The sequence below is a fragment of the Tupaia chinensis genome, unplaced genomic scaffold, assembly GCF_000334495.1.
Source record: "Tupaia chinensis unplaced genomic scaffold, TupChi_1.0 Scaffold000575_1, whole genome shotgun sequence".
NCBI classification, from domain to species: Eukaryota; Metazoa; Chordata; class Mammalia; order Scandentia; family Tupaiidae; genus Tupaia; species Tupaia belangeri.
The window spans coordinates 603449-627805 of NW_006160089.1; the positions used below are offsets into that span (position 1 = coordinate 603449).

At 38.7% G+C, this 24357-nt stretch overlaps 1 protein-coding gene and 1 pseudogene across 2 annotated transcripts in view; both read left to right on the forward strand.

Moving 5' to 3' along the window:
- RABGAP1 (RAB GTPase activating protein 1) overlaps positions 1-24357 on the forward strand; it is a 210514-nt gene that overhangs the window by 133795 nt on the left and 52362 nt on the right. The window lies entirely within an intron of this gene.
- Positions 15193-15592, forward strand: LOC102499819 (protein LLP homolog pseudogene; annotated as a pseudogene).

Genomic DNA, 24357 nt, shown 5'->3' on the forward strand with positions numbered 1-24357 from the left:
TAGGGAAGTGAATAATGGGAAATAACATCAGTGTTTAGAAAAGTGATTTCCAACCCAAAATTGTATGCCCGAACTGTCCTTCAAGTGTAAGAGTAAAATGAACCCTTTTTAAGATAAGTAGACTCAAAATATTTATCTGCTTTATATACTCCCTCAGGAATTTACTGAAGGATGTGTTTCCCCAGGATGAGGGAGGAAACCAAGAAAGAGGAAGATGCAGAACCCAGGAAATAGGATGTCCAACACGAGAGAGTGGCATGGTGAAGAGAATTCCCATGGGAAGGAAAGCCCTAGGAGGACAGTTGTCCAGGAGACCTAGAAAACAGCTCATCTAAATTGGAGCAGAAGAAAGGCACTAAAAATTGTGTCTCTGGGAAAAAGTAATTGTGATTTTCACTATATTGAGAGGAATTTGCAGTTCTGACACATTTTTAGGTAACGAACTGCTGATAGACACTTGCAAACTAAGGAGGAGAAAAAGTAGGCAGTTGATAAGCTCAGGAAGAAGATTAGAGAAGAAAGGAAATAAAATCATGATATACTATGATTCAGTTGCAAAACTGTGTTGAGAGGATGAGGAAAAAGAAAGTGTTGGGGGAGAGTATCACAGAGATACAGTATTGTCTCCCACACTGTAAAACCGGAAGCTACTGCCCAAGTTGGGGGGGAAACACACACACACACATACACACACACACAGAAAATAGCAGTTCAAACAATTTATTCAGAATGTGAAGAGAAACAACTTAAAAAAAAAAAAGAGGTGGGAACAGTTGCCTCTCAGGAGTAGGATGTGAGAAATAAAGCGGTATTTTGGTTTAAGTTTTGTACTATTTGACCTTTACAGTTACATGGGTGTATTATTTTTAATGGAAAAAAAAAAAAGCCACAGCTACATTTAGGAAAAGGTAAATGAACCTCAGCAAAAGTAAAGGGAAACCAAGGAGGAAGCATAGGTTTAGAACATATTACTAAGCTAGGAAATGAGGACATACTGGCACTATATTGCCTCTGTCCCTTACAGAGCAGTTTCCTATTCATCTTCATTTCATCTCCTACAAAGATATGTAAAAGATGATCCCTTTCTTAAAATAATGGGAATAGAATTTTAGGGCTGTAACTTTTTTGGTTCCTCATCTTCTATATAACTGTACCTCACAGGTGTCTATATCTTTCAGATATTTAAAATTTGTTTTTTACCAAGAGAAGATAGCAGACACTGGAAAGCATCATTTTACATCAAGGGAAGGAATATATGAAAGCAAACATACACATGTGTGTATGTAATATATGTATATAATATGTGTCTCTATTATGCACATAATGAGTACTTGTGTATACGGGTGCACAACAAGGTGGCTGTAAAACAGACTGCCATTAGATCATGAGAAGAATGCAAATTGCTGTATGGTGTTAGGTAAGGAGATGCACATCAAATGGAAGTTCCATAGAAGAGAGTGTATAACAGAGATGAGTCTCTGGGTAGAATACAAGTTCCATAATCCAGCTCTCTTCCTTGTTTTACTTAATTCCATCTTTTAAATGAAATTGCCATAGAATAACTAGCTGGATAGGATTAAAGGAATCCAAAGGATCAACAGACTAAAGACCCTAATAAAGAGATTCTATAATTTACCAAATATGTGGCATGATAAATCTCTTTATAAATTAAAAAGCATATTTTAATGTTAAATGACTGTTGATTGTAGTCACTTAATGAAAGATTTATTAGCATGTTACAAAAAGATTGTACAAAGTAGAAAAATCTTAGTCTTTTTGAAGTAAAATGTTGAGTTTTGTGTCTATCAGTTTGCAACAAATCAACAAATACTAAATTGGTAGTATTTTGGGGGCCAAGCAGATATTACAGCCTTGGGATAATGTGGTCTAGGGGCCAGCAAGTGATTGGACTCCCATATGGTCAACCACGATTCACATCCCAGACCTAGTGGCTTGCTTTCTCATTTTCTCTCTCCCTCTGGTGAGCACATGTACCCAACAAAAATTAAAATAATAACAAATTATAAAATTAAATTAATCACTTTTTTAAAAAGATAACATGGTTTATTTCTGAAATTTCTTCCAGAAAAACTGAGGAAACTCCTAGTGCCAAAACCACTTTAAAAAGGGGAAGGGTAGCAGATGGTGTAATGGTTACATCGCTGGACTCCCAACTCTTAGTCTCAGTTGTTTGAGTATAGTGGGAATTCAGTGAGCTAATGCATGTGAAACTCTTAGCACAGTGCTTGGCACTCAGTACTTGTTAGCCACTGCTGCTTTTTTCTTTTAAGTAGGTGATTAACATAAATATAGAATCCTATAGTAATTCATGCTTCATGTGCATTTATTCAGAGCTGGAAGATTTATTTTTTTCTTTTCTTTTTAAATGGATTTTGCCTTAGGGCACATATACTTGCCAGATAGAAACAGTGAGAGGGAAGGTGAGAAATCACTCCCAGAGGAGGATGACCATACTGTAATTCCTTTTCTCTGATTTTCCTCTTGAAATTTTGGGCATGCACTCACACAGGCTGGGCATGATTTTTAAGCCAACAGGTCTGGGACTTGAACTGCAGTCAGCCATGTGGAGTCTAGTATCTAAACCACCACGCCATCTGCTGGCCCTAACTGGAAGGTTTCTTTCTTTCTTTTTTTTTTTTTTAAGAAAGATTTTTGCTATAGGGTGTGTGTGTGCTCATGGGAGAGACAGAACACGAGAAATCACCCCCTCCAGGGGGGATGGCCACGCTTCAGAACCTTCTCCTTTGTTCTCCTCTCAGGATTTTGGGCGTGCACATACAGGTGCCTGGCATGAGTTTTAAGCCTCTGGGTCTGAAACACTAAATGCGGTCAACTATGTGGGAGACCAGTGACATAACCATTGTACCATCTGCTGGTCCCCTGGAAGATTTAAGGGTCATAATATAGATTCCTTTTACATATGAGGAAAGGGAGACCCAGAGTAGTGAAAAAGTTAATTAACTTCAGAATAAGGATGTAGACTAGGTCTTAGACTTTCCTTAGACTCAATCATACCAGGAGAGTAAGTCCAAAAGGTTGTTCAACATTTGTGAGGTGCTTAGAAAATAGGAGTTTCCTACAGGTTTGGAAAAAAAGGAAACAGTGTTGAGGTTTCAGTTTGTGTCAAGTACAATAAATAAAGTCTTTTCAGTCAAACAAATTAAGATTTGAAAATTTGGGGGATCAGCAGATGGCATAATGGTTATGTCACTGGACTTCCACATGGCCAACCATGGTTCAAGTCCTTGACCTGGAGGCTTGAAACTCACACTGGGAAATGTGCGTGCCTGTCCAAAATTCCAAGAAAAGAATGGAGATTAAGGGATTGTGGTGTGGTCATTCCCCACTGGGGGAGTAATTTCTCACTTTCTGTCTCTGGTGAGCATACATACCCTTTAGCAAAAATATCTCTCCAAAAAAAATATTTGAAAAATCTTAAAACGTTCTCAGGGACCAGATGGTGGTGTGGTAAACGTGATAACTCTTCAAGGCTGACTCACATGGGAAAGTTCTGGATTCATGTCCCGAGACCTCCTTGAGTATATTGGGCACCTATGTGCCCATGACCCAGAACTGGCTGAAACTGAGGGTAGACCCTAATGTCAAAACACCATTCAGGGTGCTGTTTCTCTGTCTCACTCATGAAGAAATTAAAAACTTTAAAAAAGGGGAGGGTAGCAGATGGTGTAATGGTTACATCGCTGGGCTCCCAAGTAGTCATCTGCGGTTTGAGTCCCGGACCCAACGGCTTAAAACTCATACCAAGTGAGTGTGCATGCATGCCCAAAGTCCCTAGAGGAGAATGGAGGAGAAGGGATTGTGGCAAGGCCATCTCCCCTGGGTGGTGATTTCTTGCTTTCTATCTATCTCTCAGGTGAGCACACAAGCCTTATAGCAAAAATCTTTGAAAATTAAAAAAAAAAGTTTCATGGTGCCAACTGCTCATACCTGGGTTGGCTTGTTGCCAAGTTGGTTGTGAAACCCACATGGCCAACTGTGGCTTGAGTCAGGGCTCAGCAGCTTGAAAAACACACTGGCTGTGCTTACATGTTCAAGGATCCCAGTGGCGTGGAGGAGAAGGGATGATCACGTCCCAATTATGGGTGCTTCCCCTACCCCGACTCACTCTGGTAAATACACATGTACATCCCCTGACAGTTTATTTTTTAAAAAGTACTCTTCAACAACCTCAAAATGGTTTCTTAGAGCATGAAAAAAATAAATGGATGGTTGTAGAATACCTTCATTGATATTTATAGTTTTTGTACTGTTAGTAAGATTAAAAGGTGATGTTTTTGCTTAAGTAGGATTAAAGATCACTAGTTCTCCAGTAACTTAAAGTTTTGTTTACCAAGAATTAAAAAAAAAAAAAAAAAAAACACTTTAAAAAAGAAGCTCAGCTGTGGTAGCTCACACCACTAAGATGCTGCTGCTTGGAAGCGGAGACAAAATGAGAGGTCTGGATTCAATTCCTGGTCCAACCTACATAGGCCAGGACATGGTGACATGTGCTTGTAGTCCTAGCTAGCTGCAAAGAGTGTAACAGGGGGATCCCAACATGACAAGACTCTGTCAAAAATCAGTCAAGTCAAACCTGTGGTGTGGTGGTTGAGGTGGCTGAGTCCTACATGGCTGACTGCACAGTTTAAGTCCCAGACTTGACAACTTGAGAGAAAAAAACTAAGCTTGTGTGTGTGTGCAGGCCCAAAACTTGTAAAGGAGGGGAAACTGGAGAACATATTGTGGCATGACCATTCTCCATGGGGAGTGCTTTCTCAGTTTCCCCTCATCCGTTTGGCACTGCCCACCCCCCACCCCCCCAACCCACTGACAAGTACATATACCCTCTGACAAAATTAAAGGAAAAAAATCAGCCAGCCAGCTGCAGTGATGCAACAGTAAACCCAGAGCCATATGTGAAGGTCCCAGGTTTGCGGCCCAAAGTCTCCCTGTATACCCTGGGCACCCTGGGCACCATGATTGTGACTGTCTCAGGATAGAGGGAGGATTGCAGCATGAGGACTCCATTGGAGGTGCCTTTCTCATGGGATAAATTAATAAACTTTTGACAAAAAATGAATCAAAAAGTGAATATGGGGTACAGACAGTGGCAAAGAGGTAATGCAACTGGACCCATATGGGAAAAGTACTGGCTTCCTGTCCAGGATCTCCCTGAGCACACTGGGCCAGCTGAGATGAATTGCGTAAATGTGAAGATCTTTGGGGATGTGTCTATCTGTTTTTCTCTCTGTCTCTCTCTGAAGAAATAAATAATATAATCAATCCGACCCCATATGTAGGTATTTATGTATGTATAAGTAAATAAATCTAACAGAAATAAAAGCCATGTAATTCTAGGAGGGCCCTTTTTAAAGTGTTATCTAAATAGATACTAATAAACTTCTAAAAGATAGTCAAAGTAATTTGCTTATTGCTTTATACATTAACGATGACATAGGATAATATTAAATGTTTAAATATTTGTTTCTTGATAATTTAAACTTCTTATAAAAATTTGTGTCTTAAAGCTGATTTTTCTTATTTATTTGGGCTCAAAAAGACAATCTTTTTTTTTTCTGAAAGCTATATAAAAATATAGAATTAAAATAAATATTTAAACCTAGAATATATGCTTACAGCCTGTACGTATGTTCATAGAAAATCCTAAATGCATTTCAGCAATTCACTCATGGTGATGTTTTGTGACCAGTATCATTCAAACACAGATTCTTATTTACTAAAAGTTTGTTCATTGACGTGTCAGCAAGAAGCTTCCATACAACTGTGAACTTAGGTTTTTTGATATGTCTAGTCATTTTATAGATGCTCTATATTTTTGCCACTTTCTAGGCACACTTAAACCTCTGACTTAAGACTTTATTTAGGAGAAACTAACTCAGTAAAACTGAGTATTTGTTAAGCATTATCAAATATTCTCTTGGAAATCATAATTTAATAGATTTGGCTATGTAAAAATACAGCTTAAAGAATGTGAGACTTGATGCTCTGTGTGTGTGTTGTGTATTATTAGTGGGTGATTTTGAGAAAGTTTCATTCTTTACAATGTAATGCTTTATAAAGTCTTGAAGTGAGTAATATAAGTCAAACAATAAAAATCAGTATGAAGTTATTAATACATTAAGCTGTACTAAGAGTATTTGATATGCAATTCACTCAGTAATATAAATAATACACTTAAAGTAAGTATTTGGAAGTCATCACTTATTAGAAACATTTGTGTGGAATATTGCTTGGTATATAGTAATTCTGTGTCTTCTTATTTCATTGACTCATAAACAAATTGCCTTACCCTTCTCACCACTTTTATACTCAAAATGACACTTCATGTGTTCACTTGTGGTAGGTAGCAGTTCTTAAATATTTCCTGCTTCTTGAGCCTCCCCATGATGGATTGCTATGAAGGAAAATCAGCGAGAGCAAAGCAAGAAAAGGTGGACAGTGCAGTTAACATTTATGCCTTATCTATCTATACATGATTCGGGCAGTTCTGCTAAACACTGAGTAATTTTCCTGTGGGAAACTTGAGCCCTAAAAGGAAATGAACATAGCTGAAGGGCGGCATATCACATGGGACTTAGATTTATTTTTAGAATGGCACTATAATGCCATATTTGGATTGAAATAATATGATAGCAGTACATTATTTTATTAGATAGCCTCTTTCTGAGGAAGCTATCTACTTGTCTATTATATTGTATAATTACAGAGTCAACCTAACACTTCATACTGTTTAGCTAGTATAGTTTTAAACTGTATTTTTAAAAGTTAGAGGCATTTATTTGCAAACATTTCTAGAGCATGATTATTGAGTCTGGTCTCTGTAATAAAAATTGTTTGGCAGCTCATTGATTACAGCACATGGTTGTGTTTTTGTTTTGTATAGTTGAGTGAGGTTGTTTTCTTTATTAGGAGGGGAAAGAAAGTAAAAGTGTAAAGGCTGGAGTTTTTATAGTTATTTGATTGTCTCAAAATGGAAAGCTCCTTACTAAATGCAATTGTGACAGTAGAGAAACCCAGATGGATTTTCGCCTCCGAGAAATGATTTGAGAAGAAAAAATAAGATAATCCACAAAGGTATTTCATATTGATCTCTACAGTGTTTTGGTTAGCATGGTTCATAGGCTCAAAACAAAACACTTTTATTGCATGATTTATATATTTTAAATGTCAATTTTTCTGTTACCCGATTTGTCTTACAATTCCATTTGTTTAAAATAAAGTACGATGTTTTGATAACATAAAATAGATTTCTGAATTGCTTACTGTCTAATTGCAGATCCCCCACAGAGCACTAAGTCCCAAACAGAAAAACCTGCCAAATACACGTTTTGTTCTTTGGCTTCTCTCCCAATTTTGGAAATATGTCAGCATCACAAATCTCAGATCTAGTGGGAGAGAGCTACCAATGACATGCCAAGTATTATGCTACCTGCTTTCCCTGCTTTTTATAAATCATGGAAGCAGAGACTACTACATAGATTTTATAGATGGAGATACTCAGGTGCAGATCAGTTAAGTGACTAGCCCAAGGGCATATAAATTAGTAAGTGGGAGAAGGAGACAGTAATCAGAGACAGAACTGCCTGTCCATTACATTTGATTTAAGTAGAGCGTATACATACATTCGGTCTTCTCCGTTCTTTATCAGAAGTTCAACTCCAGTCTCTACAGTACTGTGGCCAGATTCTGAAATGCCTTCAGATACCTCCAAGTTTATGGAAACCTAATCCGATCTGTTCTGTGTTGGAGCTTTGGAGCAGAAATTTTAAAGCACTAATTACTGAACATCTGTGTAGTATTTTATTTAATTGACTGTATAGAAATCGATTCTTTTTGGCCTAGCTTTTTTTTAAAAAAAAAAAAAAAAAAGAGTGCATGTGCCTCACAGAGACAGAAAGAGAGAAAGCACCTCCCATTGGGGTATGGTTATGCCACAATTCTTCTCCTTCATTTCTCCATACTGTCAGATTTGGGACCCAGCATGTTTTTCAAGCCCATGAGGCTCAGATTTGAACAACAGTCAGCCATGTGGGATTCAGGTCCCTAGGTTACAGGGCCAGCATTTGAATTTTATTAAGTATTAACCAGTTGCATTGTTACTGTAATCATGGTTTTTGCCCCCAAGAGTAAATCTCCAGTATAGATATAAGGAGCAATTATCTGCTGACAAACCTGGTTTCCTCCACAATCATTGTGATTGTATTTGTGTGGAAGAACAATACTACAGAACAAAGACCCCATGGTTCCTAGTTAAAGGAAAATACTGACTTAATGAGGAGCAGTACTAGTCATATGGGACAATAAAAGTATATGTGCAGGGCCAGCAGGTAGAGTTGTGGTTAAGGTTCTGGATCCTACATGGCCAATTCCCATAGTTCAAGTCTTGGACCTAGCGGCTTTGAATAACACACTGGGTTCATGTACATGTATGCCCCAAATCTGGAAAGAATGGAGGAGAAGAGATTGTGGTGGGCCATCATCTCCACCTCCCCTGGAGGGGGTGGTTTCTCACTTTCCTTCTTCCTGTCTGGTGTGTGCAGTGCACCGTATGGCAAAACCATAGATAGATAGATAGAGAGATAGAGAGATAGAGAGATAGATAAAAATATGGTCATAGGGCATGATGCTTGCTGGAGAGAGAGAGACAGATGACAGAGGCAAAGTAAAAAAGCATCCCTACCCCGGGGCTAGCAGATGGCACAGTGGTTATGTTGCTGAACTCCACAAGGTGGACCACTGTTTGAACCTCACACCTAGTGGCTTGAAAATCATGCCAGATGCATGTGCGTGCATGCCCAAGATCCCAGAAGGAGAATGGAGGAGAAGTGATTTATTGCAGTATGGCCATTCCCCCTGGAGAGGTGATTTCTTATTTACTAAAAAATCCCTCTCCTTCCCAGTGAGCACATGTGCCTATGGCAAAAACACTTTTAAAACAAAACAAAACAAAACAAAAGGACCCTCTTTTTCTCTGGGGAGATGGCCATGCTACATTCCCTTCTTGGGATTCCGGCATACACACACAGGCACCTGGTGTGTTCCCGAAGCTACTGGCTCTAGGATTTGAACCTCACAGTTGGCCATGTGAGATCCAGCAGCCCTAACCACCATACCCTTAACCACTGTGCCCATGGGCTGCCCCTTATTGAATTTTCTTATGTATAAGCACAATACATATATATCCCCGTGTATCTGTTCTTAGGGCCCTCCTGCTTTTTCATAGACACTCAACAACCTTCATTCAAGGAAGCACTTCCATATAAGTAGAAAGGAAAAGCCCATTTTCAAAGTGTGTGTCATGTCAATTATTATTGTGTCTTGAAAAGAAAGAACATTTTAAAAATATATATTAGGATTTATAAATTACTACTCACTACTGAAAAGAAAGTATTTTCACCTTGTCGTGTATTTCTTTAGCTCGAGGATGTGGGCTGGAAAGCCAGACTATTTGGTTTCCAGTTCCAACTCCCTGCTTTCTAGCCTAGTAATTTAATTGCTTTCTTCCTTAGTAAAATGGGAAAAATAAGCACCCACCTCAGAGAACTGCTGAGATAAATTTTACTTTTTTTCAGTTTGCTATAAGGCATGTGTGCTTACCACAGAGACAGAGAGAAAAAGTAAGAAATCACCCTAGAGGGAATAACCACACCATAATCCCTTCTCCATCCTCTTGGTATTTGGGGTATGCATGCACATACATTCAACATGTTTTTCAAGCCACTGGGTCCAGGACTTAATCCATGCAGTTGGCCAGGATCCAGCCCTTAACTACAACACCACTGACTGGCCCTAGATTTTACATATTAATGTCACTTAGTTATTTTCAAGTCTCTGAAAGTGCATTTATCATTAGCAATTCATTTAGATAAGTGGGTGAGCCTTATAATGTGTCATACACCCCCTTGAATGTTAATTTATTCAACAGGTATTTATTGAGTTCCCACCATGTGTCAGGCACTCTGGTCTGGAGAATCTGCCCACGTGAAACTTGGCAGTAGTGAACCTGTTGTTAAAGCCCTGATCACTTCTCTTAGAAAGATACACAGAGAGATCAGCAGATGATATAATGGGTATGTGGCTGGACTCCCACGTAGTTGACTGTGGTTTGAGTTCCGGACCCACTGGTTTAAAGCTCACGTTGGGCACGTGTGCATGCATGTGTGCCCCAAATCCTGAAAGAATGGAAGAGAAGGGATTGCAGTATGACCATCCCCCCACGGGGGTGATTTCTCACTTTCTATTTCTCTGGTGAGCATACATGCCCTATAGCAAAAATCTCTCTTAAGAAAAAAAAAAAAAGATGCACAGAAAACTGCACACTATGTCAGAGAATTTATAACCTGTAAGTCTCTTTATTAAATTTCAGCCTAAGATTACTGTATTTACATTCTTTCTATTTTGTCAAAATTCCCGTGATGTATTCCTTAAGATGGGTACAGTATTTGATTTTAAAAGACAAAACTATTTAGAGACAAAGTAATTGTTACTGTTTATCACTTTTCTTGACTTTATTAAATTAGAAGTGCTGTTGGTATAACATGATCAGTGAAATAAAATTTCCACATTTTGCATCATCATCTTGGTTTTACCCAGACGTAAGAACATCTGCTTTCATTGGCTTAACAGTCTTATTCTTTATTTTGTTCATTTAATCAATTTTATTTACAAACACATGAAATCAAATTACAAATGACAGGAGTGATTTTGTAATTAGGAGAGATTTTATTTCAGAGAGAGATTTATTCTTCATTCATTTACTTTTAGCACAGAATTTCTTTCATTTTCCTCCTTTTGAGTTTTTTTCTTATGTAGGGGAATAAAAATTTACTCTTTAGAATCACTTCTGACAGAATGTAGCTGACTTTTAAAAAAAGAGAAAGAAAAAAGAAATGGAACCAAAAGAATATTTTATTCCTGTGAAATACATTCCAAAGAGTAGGACACGGCATAATGTGTAGAAATGAGATTTTAGTGGTGTTTATGTTTTATTCTGTTTTCTTAAGTGTTGTGTGATGACTTTTAATAAAGCATTTGTAGGATTCCAGATGAGTTTTAAGAACTAATTTTTTTCTTCGGGCAGCAAGCTACTCAGGAAATAATAATCTTCCCCACACTGGCTATTTCTCATGGCAGCTTTCCACTGCATTTTCTTTGTTTGAGTACTTTCTTTTTCTTCCTGCCATTCTTAGCTTTCTATTTTTCAACTTGAGTTTACAAAGAGTATGTATTCAGAGGGTTTCCTCCAGTTCCCAGTACCTTGTTAATCCTGAGAAGTTACCCAGTGCGCCAATTCTCACAGTAAGGTATAAAAATAGTACCACTGTGATTTGAACTAATGGACAACTTTTAAAACCAAGATGGGGAAATGAAAACAGCACAAATGTTATCATTTCCTTCGATTTTTGTCTACACAAACTATTTTAGAAGATTCTTAAAATTTAGTAAAGTAGCAAAGCCTCACCATTCCCTTATTATGTACACTAAAAGAATCCTGTAATTGGGACCGAGAAAAAAATCACCCAGAAATCAGTCACATGGACAGAGTTCACCTTTGTTTACTATTGAACATATATTTACAGCATTTATTTTACTAGTTTTTATTACACAAATTCAGATCAGCATTTTATGGAGTTTCTTAATGAGTGTAGGTTTGTGGGTATTCTGTAAGTCTAAATTTCCATATTGTATTATTTTTTTAGAGAGATTTTTTGCTGCCGGGCATGTGTGCTCTCCAGAGACACAGAGACAGAGAAAAATAAAGCTAGAACCTGCACTCAGCTCAGGTGGGATAACCACATAGCAGTCCCTTCTCCATTCTCCTCTCAGGATTTTGGACACACATGCACACGTGCCGGCATGAGTTTCAAGAAGATAGGTCCAGGACTTGAACCTCTGTGGGCTATATGCAAGTCCAGCACCTTAACCACTACGCCACCTGTTTGCCCCCCATACTGTTTTTGTTTGGTTTTGTTTTGGAGAGATTTTTGCTGTAGGGTATGTGCATTCACCAGAGAGACAGAAAGTGAGAAATCACCACCCTCCCCAGGGGAATGACCATCCTGCAATCCCTTCTCCTCCGTTCTCCTTTTGGGATTTTGGACACGCATATACATGTGCACAGCGTTAGTTTATAAGCCACTGGGTCTGGTACTTGAACCATGGTCGACTATGTAGGAGTCCAACGATGTAACCATTGCACCATCTGCTGGTACCTTGTATTCTTTAAATAAACTTAAAAAAAATTTTATTTATTACATCATCATTGTTTTAAATTTGACCAGAAAGAGACAAAGATAGAAGGTGAGAGAGCAAGCCTTTTAGGTCCAGGACCCAAACCACAGTCAGCCATGCTGAAGTCCACACCCCAACCACCAGGCCTCCTGCTGGCCCCAGTAAACTTTATTTTTAAGAATAGTTTTAGAGGCCCAACTATGGTGGTGTGTGTTGCTAAGACGCTGTACTCCTGGGCCAACAAGTGGCGTGGCGGTTAAGGTACTGTTACTTTACACATAGCTGACCTGATTCGAGTCCTGGACATGGCTGCTTCCTTTCTCACTTTCTGCCCATCTTTCTCTCTCTCATCAAATGGAAAAAAAATATTTTTTTTATTAAATAAATAATTAAAAAAAAATAAGATAGGCCCTGTGCTCCACAGATGGGGACCACATGGGAGGCCTGGGGTTCATTCCCAGTCCAATCTAATGGCCAAGTGTGAGGACAGCTTGAAAACTACAACAGAAGGATCACTAGCTTGAGACTAGTCTGGGCAACATAGGTCCTGTCTAATAAAGAGCCAGGTTGAGGGGAGGAGGAGGAGAGTGGTGGCAGTGAAGCAGGAGCATTTCCATTTTGAATTCCTCTCTGTATTGGAAACTTGCTTTCTCCTTTTGTCTAGAGTAAACAATGATTAGCACTCCTTCTGTCCTTAAGATGTTCCTTAGTGATGTAATCATGAGTTCTCAGATCCCTTGCCCTGAGCCATGAAGACCATTAAGATTCCATTGTGTTTAAGCAAAGGTCTAGAGATTATTGACCTGCTTGATCTGGCTCCTGTAACTGCTTACACATAGGAATCCTTGTTCCTTCCTATCACCCCCGCCCCCCCCTCAATGATTACTGCCCCTGCCATGTCAACCTAGGTGTGATTTTTGCCTTTATAAGCCCCCTTCTCCCTACACTTGGGGCTGCAGGGGTTTTGAGGGACATGAGCCCTCCAGCTTAATCAACAAAACTCCAATAATTTGGCTATGTCTCAATGTCCTCTTATTTCTCACTGATTAGACTATAACAGCAGAGCAATAAGGTGACACTCTATGAGGCTGACCTATCTGGAGAACTCCCTAAACACCCCAGGTGCATGAGTGCCTTTGATGTGAGACTGGCTGGGGTAGAACACAGTGTGAGGATCCTGTTGTAGAGAGGAGGGGAGTCTGGCTTTCTCTCTCTCTCTCTCTCTCTCTCTCTCTTTTCCTCCTCCTCCTCCTCCTTCCTCCTCCTCCTCCTCCTCCTCCTCCCTCCTTATCTGTTTCTCTTCCTTATACAGGAAAGAACAAACACTTAAAAAAAATGAGTCTGGCATGAGTAGCATGCACCTGCAGCCTCATCCAAGAGGCTGAGGATCATGGCAGCCACACTCTGTCTTTAAAAAGAAAGAAAAAAAAAAATTTAGGCTTATAGAAATATTGGTACAGGTGGTTTCCATATATCCTGTTACTGATTCTCATTCACATATTATGTTGGTATGGTACATTTGTTAAAATTAATGATTCAGTATTGATACTTTATTTTTTTGAAACATTATTATTAACCAAATTTAAACTTTATGTAAATTTCCTTAGTGTTTATCTAATGTCTTTTTTTTTGCTCCAGGATTCCATTTTGGATACTGTACTATATTTAGTTTTTGTATCCTTCAGGCTTCTCTTAACTGTGACAGTGTCTTAGACTTCAGTCATTTTCAATGACTTTGACAGTTCTAAGAAATGCTCGTTTGGTATTTTGTAGACTGTTTCTCAAGTAGAATTTGTCTTCTCATGGGTTATAAGTTTTGAGGAAGAAGAACACAGAATAGAATTGCTATATTGTGACATTATAGAAAGGGTACATGATACCAACATGCCTTACCACAGTGATGTTGGTCTCGATTATCTGGCCGTGGTGTTTGTCACATTTCTCCACTGGGCAATTACTCTTTTTCATCCATTCCACATTGCACTGTGTTCTTAAAGAACTCACTATGCATGGTCCACACTTGAGTGGGGAGTTATGCTCCCCTTCCTTGAAGGTTGAGCTATCTCTGTAAGTTCTTCTGTGTAGGAGATTTGTCTCTTCTCCCCCATTTATTAATTCAATAATTTATATTATTTATAGACTCATGGTAATTTCTTTAATACTTAAGGTTATAAACTAGTACTACCTTATTTATTTTATGGCTAAAATTGTTTCAACTTTGACCATTGAGAACACTTAGCTGACTCCTATGGCCCTTTGACATACCTCATCAATGTAGATTTGTTTTCTTTGGTGGTGGTAGTGGGAAGCACTTATTTCCTGGTATTACAAGATGTTCATAGCTTGTCTTGTCTATTTCCTACCCCTAGAATCAATTATTTTCCTAAGGAACCCTGGTTTCCTTTATTAGTAAATGGTATTAGAGACCTATACCCTAGGTGTGCTCATTGCCACTGGAGGTTAATGCTTCTAAGCCTTCTCAACTGACAGAGCAACCAAATATATATGGTAATACCTTTTTAAAAATCTTGACATGTGAGTTCAGCAAACCATGTATTGGAATTAGAATGGAATGGAGTCAAACTTTATATGCAATTCTTTGCAACTTTAGGTGCAATTCTTACATGTAGATTAGAATGAGGATGGGAAAAGAACATAAATGATTATTTCAGAATAAAGCTGAATAATTGCCGGAAGAACGGTACCAACATGGTTTGTAAATTGATATAACTTTTCTAGTGAACAAATTGGCAGTGTAACTTAAAATCCCAAAACAAGGATTATGCTAATCTTTAGAGAAATGGAATAATTCTGGAAACTGTCTCCTCTATATTAAGAATCACTGCTCAGGAAAATAGAAGTGTGGGAACTTGTGATTGGCATGTCCTTTGGCCTGTTCATGTGTCAATTTCTTGGTAAAACGTGGCTAAGAGCTTACAGAGTAAGTGGGGAAGGAAGATACTTGCTAAAAATAAGGAATGCCCCAGAGGAGCTCAGCAGACTTAAAAGTATTCTCAAAGTAGACAGTGACCTTTTAAAGTAAAATGTTTAAGAGACAGCAGCTGTGGCAGTTCCTAAACATTGCCAGGGGAAAATGCAATGTAAAGTGAACAATGAAAAAGATTATATGAAAATGGAGGCTGATATTAAGAGAAACACAAATCATCTTCCAGACCAGCATGGTCAATGCCCAGTGTGGATAAACCAGAGACAAAGAGAAAAACTGAAGACAAAGTGAGAGAAAGCAAAGGGGAAAAGCAAAGCAAAAGCAGTGAAGGCAGTGCAGGAAGGGTTTGGTATGGTAGACTTAACAGTCTAAAAAATGCCACATGGGACATTTTGACTCAAATTCAAGCTGAATGTAATTCCTGAAATTTTTTTGTGAATCTGAATAAAATATTTTCTTTGATGAGTTAAAGCTATATTGATGTTTCAATTGGCTGCTACCCAATATTCAGGTATTATCAGACGTCATATTTACTTCAGGGCCTTAATGTTATAACTGTTCCTACAACTTGGTAATTATAGTTAGTGGAGATAAATGATATACTGGTAAATTTGAGTGAACTCAGATTTAAAGGAAGGTCTTGAGTCTTTATAAACAATACTTGTTTAGATATTGATTTTGTATGATTCAGAATAAAAGATATTTTGTGTGGGGGAATAAAAAGGGGCCAACTGATGGCACAGAGCTTAAGGTGGCTGGATCCCACATGGCAACATTGCACTTTGAGTTCTGACCTGGTGGCTGAAAGACACACCGGGCGCATGTGCGTGCATGCTGTAATCCTGAGAGGAGGATGGAGAAGAAGGGGTTTCAGCATGGCCATCTTTCCCCAGAGAATGATTTTTTTCACTCTCCCTCTCTCTGTCAGTCTCCAGGAAGTACACACACACTATAGCAAAACCCTTAAATAAAAAAATAAATAAATAAAAAATAGCTCATGTAGGCTAGCTGCCAATGAAAGATAAACTGTTATGTAGGGTGGTGTGGTGGTGAAGGCGTCGCATTCCCACATGGCCAAGTCCCAGACCTGCTGACTTGCTTTCCCACTTTCCCTCTCTCTGATCAGACTGGAAAATAATAATAATAAATAAAGTTTGATAGTATTTATTTTTAAAAATAATATTAATTATGAAAAAAGGCTACCTCATTAGTGCCAGAAGGTGGTATGGAGGTTAAAGCCCTGGATCCCACATAGGCAGTGTCAAGGTTTAAGTCTCAATCCCATACCTTGCTGCTTGAAAAAAAACCAAACCAGAACAAACATTCGTGCATTTAAAAATCTCCAGAAGAGAATGGAGAAGAGGGATTGCAGCACAGCCATCCCCTGAGGGATGATTTCTCACTCCCTTCTACCCGCTTTCTGTCTTTTCTCTGCAAGAACACGTGCCCAATACCAAGAACTAAGAAAAAACAAAAAGGTTTTTTTTTTTTTTTTTTTTTTGGTTGTTATTATTATACTAATAAAGCAAAATGGTTAGTTTTTTCTTTTAAAATACAGTGAGTTTTTTCATTAATTTTGGGCTTAGTCTGGGAACAGTGAATACTACCATTTGGTAGGCATATGAGAAGGAGGAATGAAAGAGATTTGAATTTTAGCATGAGGTGTTAATTGTCAGTATTTGCTGAATGAATAAATTTGAAAAGTGCTGATATTTTAGAGTACAATTTTAATGAAAGTTCCAATGATGTCAGATTTTACCAAGCCAGTTACTCTTTTTTCTCTTGAAGTTTTCAAAGAGGAATACACAAGGAAAAAGTGACAAATGGAAAACAAAGATTAATCTGTTTGCCAGTAGCCTCCAATAGCACTTTGGATTTGAAATATATGAATATAAGAGGAGGGCTCCACAGACTTTCTCTTCCAGTCTCCTCCTAGTCAGCCACCAGATTGTCAGAGTGGAAGATGTTGCACATGCGTCCAACAGAGAACTAAATATCCTAACTGCCCTTATAAGCAGTGATGCCACCACTACATGGCTTAACTGGTATTTTGGATTCGGGTTAGTATTCTCTGTATCTGTGAAACTATCAGGACCTGCCTCTCCAGTATCTATAGACTATAAGGAACCAGTAAAAGTTTATGACCAGTTAAGTGATCTGATCAGGTTGTGTTTCAGGAAAATTAACCGGACATAGTCATGCTGAGACATAAAGAGGAAAATCAGTACTATGGTCCGAATGTTTATGTTCCACCATGATTCACATTCTGAAACATAGTCACCAGTGTTATGAATCCTTTGGAAGATGGTTAGGTCATGAGTGTGGAACCTTTATGAATGAAATTAGTGTCCAAAAGAGACCCCAGAGATCTGCCTTGCCCCTCCCACTTCGCTTAAAGGTGCCATCTGTGATCCAGAAAATAGGCATTCACCAGACACCAAACTTGGACTTGGTCTTGAACTTGAACTTCCCAGACATCAGAACTGCAGAAAGTAAATATCTGTTGTTAATAGGCTACCCAGTTTTTGATACTTTGTTTTAGTAACTCTAACCAATGAAGGCAGCCCTGGGCTATTAGTCTTGGTAAAAAGAAACTTAGGTCTAGCCTTAGCTGGTGACTTTGGAGATCGTTAGAAAGAGACAGAATCCAGACTCTCCAGAGAGATCTCCAGATACTCTTTGGGAGCTAGAATCAGCAACCTGTTCGATTCTGTGTCCAAATGAGAGAGAAGGTGATAAACTTACTGCCATTCACAAAAATGGGAAAGTTCTGAGGAATAGTGGTATAGGCAGGTAGGAAATGAGTTTAGTATTTTTCTAAGTGCAATATAATTTACATGTAATGAAATGCATCCCTCTTAAGTGTTTGATAAATTTTGATGAGTTTTAAAGACTTTTTAAAAAAGAATTATTTTATCTTTCTGTCTTTCTCTCTCTCTTTCTTTCTTCTTTTAATTTGACCAGAGAGGAACAGAGAGAGGCAGAAAGAGAAAGGGAGAAAGCAAGCCACCAGGTCTAGGACTCGAACCCCAGTCAGCCATGTGGGAGTCCAGCTCCCTTAACCACCATGCCACCTGCTAGTCCCAGGTGTGATGAGTTTTGACAGTTCTATATGTCTATTTAGCCACCACCTGAAGAAAATATAAACATTTCTATCATCTCAGATAGTTCCCTTACATGCTTTTCCAGTTGATTTCCCACCACCAACCCCCTAGTGACTGCTTTTTTGTCTCTATAGGCTTTTACTTAACACAGTTTTTGAGATTCATTTGTGTTGTTGCAGATATAAGAGGCTAATTTTTATTACTGAGTAGTATTCTATTATGCAAATATACCATAATTTATCTTTTTTCTTTCTTTTTTTGAGTGTTTTTTAAAAGAATTACTTAATATTATTCATTGTCATTATCTATTTTTTATTTTATTGAAATTGACCAGAGAGCAACAAGAGAGAGAAAAAAAGCGAGAATGCAAACTGCCAGGTCCGGGACTCAAACCATAGTCAGCCGTATGGGAGTCCAGCCACCCTAACCACCACACCACCTGCTGGCCCTGAGAGGTGTTTTATTCTAGGGTGTGTGCACTCATCAGAAAGACAGACAGACAGACATATAGGAAGCAAGAAATCACCCCCCAGGGGGAATGGCCACACCATAATCCCTTCTCCTCCATTCTCCTCTCAGGATCTTGGGTACACGTGCACACATGCCCGGTGTGAGTTTAAGCCACCGGGTCTGGGACTCAAACTGTGGTCGACTCCATGGGAGTCCAGTGATATAACCATTGCGCTAACTCCTGGTCCCAATTTATCTCTTTATTAATGGACATTTAAGGTATCTAGTTATGGGCAATTATAAGTAATTATGAAAAGTGGAATTTTGGGGTCAGAGTAGAAAGATAACTTTGTAAGAAATTGCCATGTTATTTATCAAGCAGTTTTTTTGTTTGTTTGTTTGTTTGTTTTGTTCGTTTGTTTTTTTAGGATTTATCCCATAGAGCGTATGTGAGACAGTGAGAGGGAAAGTGGGAAATCGCTCCTCAGGGGAATGGCCAAACCACAATCCCTTCTCCTCCTGGGATTTTGGGGATGTGCATGTACACACACACACACACACACACACACACACACACACACACACACCTGGTATGATTTGCAAGCTTTCAGGTCCAGGACTCAAAATGCAGTCAACTGTGTGGGATCTGGTGCCTTAACCACCCCACCACTACACCTGCTGGCCCCACAGCAAACATTTTTAACATACATTATTACCTCATAAAAGAAAGTGCCCAATGGAATTTGTACATTTCAAGTTAAAAGACATTATGATAGTTTCTGTGGTCAAACATATAATTTTTTTTTTTTGAAAAGGGTTTTTCTATAGGGGGCGTGTGCTCACCAGAAAACACACACACACACACACACACACACACACACACACACACACACCTGGTATGATTTGCAAGCTTTCAGGTCCAGGACTCAAAATGCAGTCAACTGTGTGGGATCTGGTGCCTTAACCACCCCACCACTACACCTGCTGGCCCCACAGCAAACATTTTTAACATACATTATTACCTCATAAAAGAAAGTGCCCAATGGAATTTGTACATTTCAAGTTAAAAGACATTATGAAGTTTCTGTGGTCAAACATATAATTTTTTTTTTTTTTGAAGAGGTTTTTGCTATAGGGCACGTGTGCTCACCAGAAAGACAGAGAGAGATAGAGAGCAACAGTCCCTTCTCCTTCATTCTCCTCTTGGGATCTTGGGCACACACACACATGTGCCCTGTGTGAATTTAAGCCACCGCGTCCGGGACTCAAACTGCGGTCGACTACGTGGGAGTCCAGCAACATAGCCATTACACTAACTGCTGGTCCCCAAACATATAAAATTAATCAACAGTAGCATGTCAGTATATTTAAAATCATAACAAAAACCTCTTGTCATATTTTTCACGGCTAATTACTGTGTGGCACATTTAGAGCAGGGATTGGCGTACCACCACCTGGGTTCCAAATCTGGCATGCCTCTTATTTCATAAATAAAATTAGAACATAACAGTGCTCATTTACTTAATATTATTTATGACTGCTCTACAAAGAGCGAGCTGAATAATTGTAACTGCACTGCAAAGCCAAAACTTGTATCTGACCCTTCACATAGCACGTCAGTTTTCTTCCAGAAATTAAAGCTGTTTTTCTTGGGATAAATGAAGCAGCCAAAATGCAAACTCAGTTACCAAAACACACTTTTGCCATAACATCCATAATTTTTAGGACATATTAGCCAAGAGTAGTTTTGTCATCCATTTCCTGTTCTGTTAGTTTCTATCTACGCTGTTGCCTCAAGTACATTTGTGAGAGTTTGTTGTCTGCTAACCCATTTTACTAACTATAGCCCGATTAACAGGATACGTTTATTTGATGTACTTAACCAACTCGGGCATAAAAGTTTTCCTATATGTGTTGGACCATCAAACTTTTTTTAAAATTAGCTATAACTATGTGTGACTCCTTAGAAGATATATTGTTGTATAAAGCATAATTTTATAAGCAATTCATTAGAATGTTTTGCAAAAGCTCCTCACTTGTGTTCTCTTAGGGCAAGATCATCCACAATGTTGCTGTGATTTGTTTTCAGAACCTTTGCACATTTAATGATGTCATTATTCAAATAGGAACTTAACCAAATTCATCACTGTTAGAATTCCTGGATCTTTTTTTGTACAGCTTGGCCTCTGGCAAATCAAATGGATTTATTCCAAGTTCTTCAGCATGTTTCCTAACACTAAATATTTTGGGGCAAGTGGTTCACATGGAACTCCCCGATTTATTGTCAGTCTTGAAGACTTCAAATATTTAGTGTGTGCATTTTCAAATTAACCTTCTCTCAAGGGTATTACCCCTTTGTTCTCTGATGACTGTGATCAATGGATAAGGAAAGGCAGATTGATGAGAAACGACCAGTTCTAGAATGTTTTCAGTTTTGTTTATGTTTCTATCCTGTGTACATTTGAATATCTTAATTCTATATCTCTAATAACTACATATCCTTTTTTAGGCTGTCTTCTCCATCATCAGTCTGGTATGACTGATGTCACTGGTGTAAAATACTAGTATTCTAAAGCTTTCTGTAACCCTTGGAATACTCAATCAAAAAATTTTTTTAAATTACCATAGAGATGCATGGACTCACTAGAGACAGAGAGGGAGAAAGCAGCTCTGAGTGGGACGTGGTCACTCCAGAATCCCTTTTCCATTTCTCTAGCTTGTTAGGATCTGGAGCTTGCAGGGAGATGTGCCTGGAATGTTTTTCAAGGCTGTAGGCTGACTTGTCTTAATCCAGTTTTTTAACCTTCCTGCTTGTCTATCATTCCCAGCATATTTCAGAGCTTGCATTATTGTTTTAGAGAATTCTTAGAGTGAATTCATCTGATATTTAAAAAAAAAAAAAAACAACAACAACCTCATGATGAGCTGAGTTTATTGCTTAGTGGAGCCAGACCCCACATGTCAGAATACAGTTCAAATTCCAGACCTAGGAGGCTTGAAAAACATGTGCATGTGTGCCCCAAATATTTACAGAATGGAAAAATGGAGAAGAGATTGCAGTGGAACCATGCTATATTGGTTCCCTCTCTCTACCTCCCACTCTGTCTCTCTCTAGCTGGTGCACCCACCCTCTGGCAATTAAAAAAGCAAACAAGAACTCTTCTTTAGCAGTAAATATTTAGTTCAAGATGAAATATAATCAGGGAACCAGCAGTTAGCTTAATGGCTATGTCGCTGGACTCCCACATAGTCGACTGCGGTTCGCGTCCCGGACCCGGTGGCTTAAAACTCACGCCGGGCGCATGTGCGTGCGTGCCCAAGATCCTGAGAGGAGAATGGAGGAAAAGGGATTGCGGCATGACCATCCCCCCTGGGGGGGTGATTTCTCGCTTTCTGTCTCTCTGTCTCTGTCTGTCTGGCGAGCGCACGCACCCTATAGCAAAAAACCTCTCAAAAAAAAAAAAAAAAGATGAGATATAATCCAAGAATAGAATTAATAAATTTTTTTGCAATAATTTCTTGTACCTACATTCTGGATACAGGTCTACAATGTATGTCTGTTCATTATTTCTAGAAAGTTTTGTTAATGAGGAAGTTATCTTAATTATTATTTTAGAGCTTTAAGTTCCCCTTCTTTTTTTCATGTTCTGAAACCTTTTAGAGATTGCTTAATGCTGTTTTTGGCTTTTCCAAATCCCTATTTGATTGCATTACTCTCCATAGTATTCCAGGTAGTAGCCCTCCTTATCTTTATCATTCTCCTTGGCAGACATCTGGGCTGGATATTTCATTGTGGTTTTAAATTGACATTTCTCTGATAACCACCTTTTCATTTACTTATTTTTCATTTGTAAATTTTCTTTTATGAAGTATCTGTTCAAGTTTATTTTATTAGGATGTCTTTTTCGTTGAGTGCTGTATAAATTTTGGACCTTCAGATATGTGTACTGTATGCCTGTTTCTTTTCTTAATAGTATCCTTCATGAGCAGAAAAAAAATTTTGAGAGGTTTTTGCTATAGGGCACGTGCGCTTGCCAAAAAGACAAAGAGAGACAGAGACAGAAAGTGAGAAATCACCCCCAGGGGAGGTGGCCATGCTGCTTCTAGGTATGAGCCTGGGATCTTCCCATGTGGGTCTAGCATGATAGAGCACATTGTTACCATTGAGCCAGTAGCTGGCCCCTATTTTGCATTTTGAGCTAAAAGACTCAAAGTCCTTACTTTTTATATAATATCTTCTCTCCCATCAGTTGTCTCTTACCCAAATTTTACACAGTTTAGAAGTTGTTAATAAATTAATCATTTGGACATTCTTGGTTTTTATTACAGATAGTCACTTAGACTGTCTTTTAAGTTACTCAGTTAATTAAATTCTTTCCTGTTATATTTGGTGTCTCATTCATGAGCTTTAAATTAAATGTTAGCATTAGCGATCGTAGTGTAGTTAAGGCTGTCGACTGTATGAACATTGCCATTGCTTAGCCCTGTGAAACTTAGGATGTGTAGTAGGTGTATTTATCCAGCACCGACTGTGTGCCATGCATTAAATTGGGCTATGGAAGTTATAAAACTGAATCGTAGTTTCCACTCTTACATGAGTAATTTTATATGGAAGATAAGATATAAAAAGCATATGTAGGGACCAGCTGATGGCATAATGGTTGTGTTGCTGGACCCCCTACGTGGTCGACCACAGCTCAAGTCCCAAACCCAGCAACTTGAGACTCACACTGCGTGTATGTGTGCGTGTGTGTGTGTGTGTGTGTGTGTGTGTGTGCTCAAGATTCCTAGAGGATAATGGATGAGAGGGCATTGTGGCATGGCCATCCCCCTTGGAGGGTGATTTCTTGCTTTCTGTCTCTCTGTCTCTCCAGCAAGCACACAGGCCATCCAGCAAAAATCTCTCAAATGAGTGTGTGTGAATGTGCATGAGGATGTACGTGAGGGCATGGGTGTGCACTTGTTTTCAGACGGCATCTCCAAGTCAACAGTGCTCGAGACTTTGCTTCTGCTTTCTTGGTAGCAGGTATCCTCTACACACATGTCAGACACTCTGCTAGAGGCTCTTTTTTTATTTATAAGTTATATTGCCTTTAATATAACCCTTATTACAGCTATAAGGTGGATAGTATTAGCTGTGGAATATAAGAAACTTGTCTAAATTTGTCTGGCTGGTAAGAGGCTCAGCCAGCTTTCAAACTCAGATCTAACTCTAAATTGTGCTTGTGGCTGTGGGTGTGTGTGGGTGTGTGTGTGTGTTCGCACGTGTCTGTGTTTTTCTTTAGAATTATTTATTTTATTTAATTCCACTTGTTATTATTCTTTAATTTGACCAGAGAGAGGAGAGAAAGACAAAGGAAAAGGGAGAAAGCAAGCCACCAGGTTCAGGACTCAAATCATGGTTGGCCATGTGGGAATCCAGCGCCTTCAACCACCATGCCACCTGCCTGCTTTGCTTGTGGTTTTTGAGACCTTAATATAAATAAGGATCATATATGTATCTGAAGTAGTATTGGAAACGCTTCATCTAAAGGGCTTTATTCATCCTGGTTCTCCCTCTCTCTTTTTTTTTTTTTTAAAGAG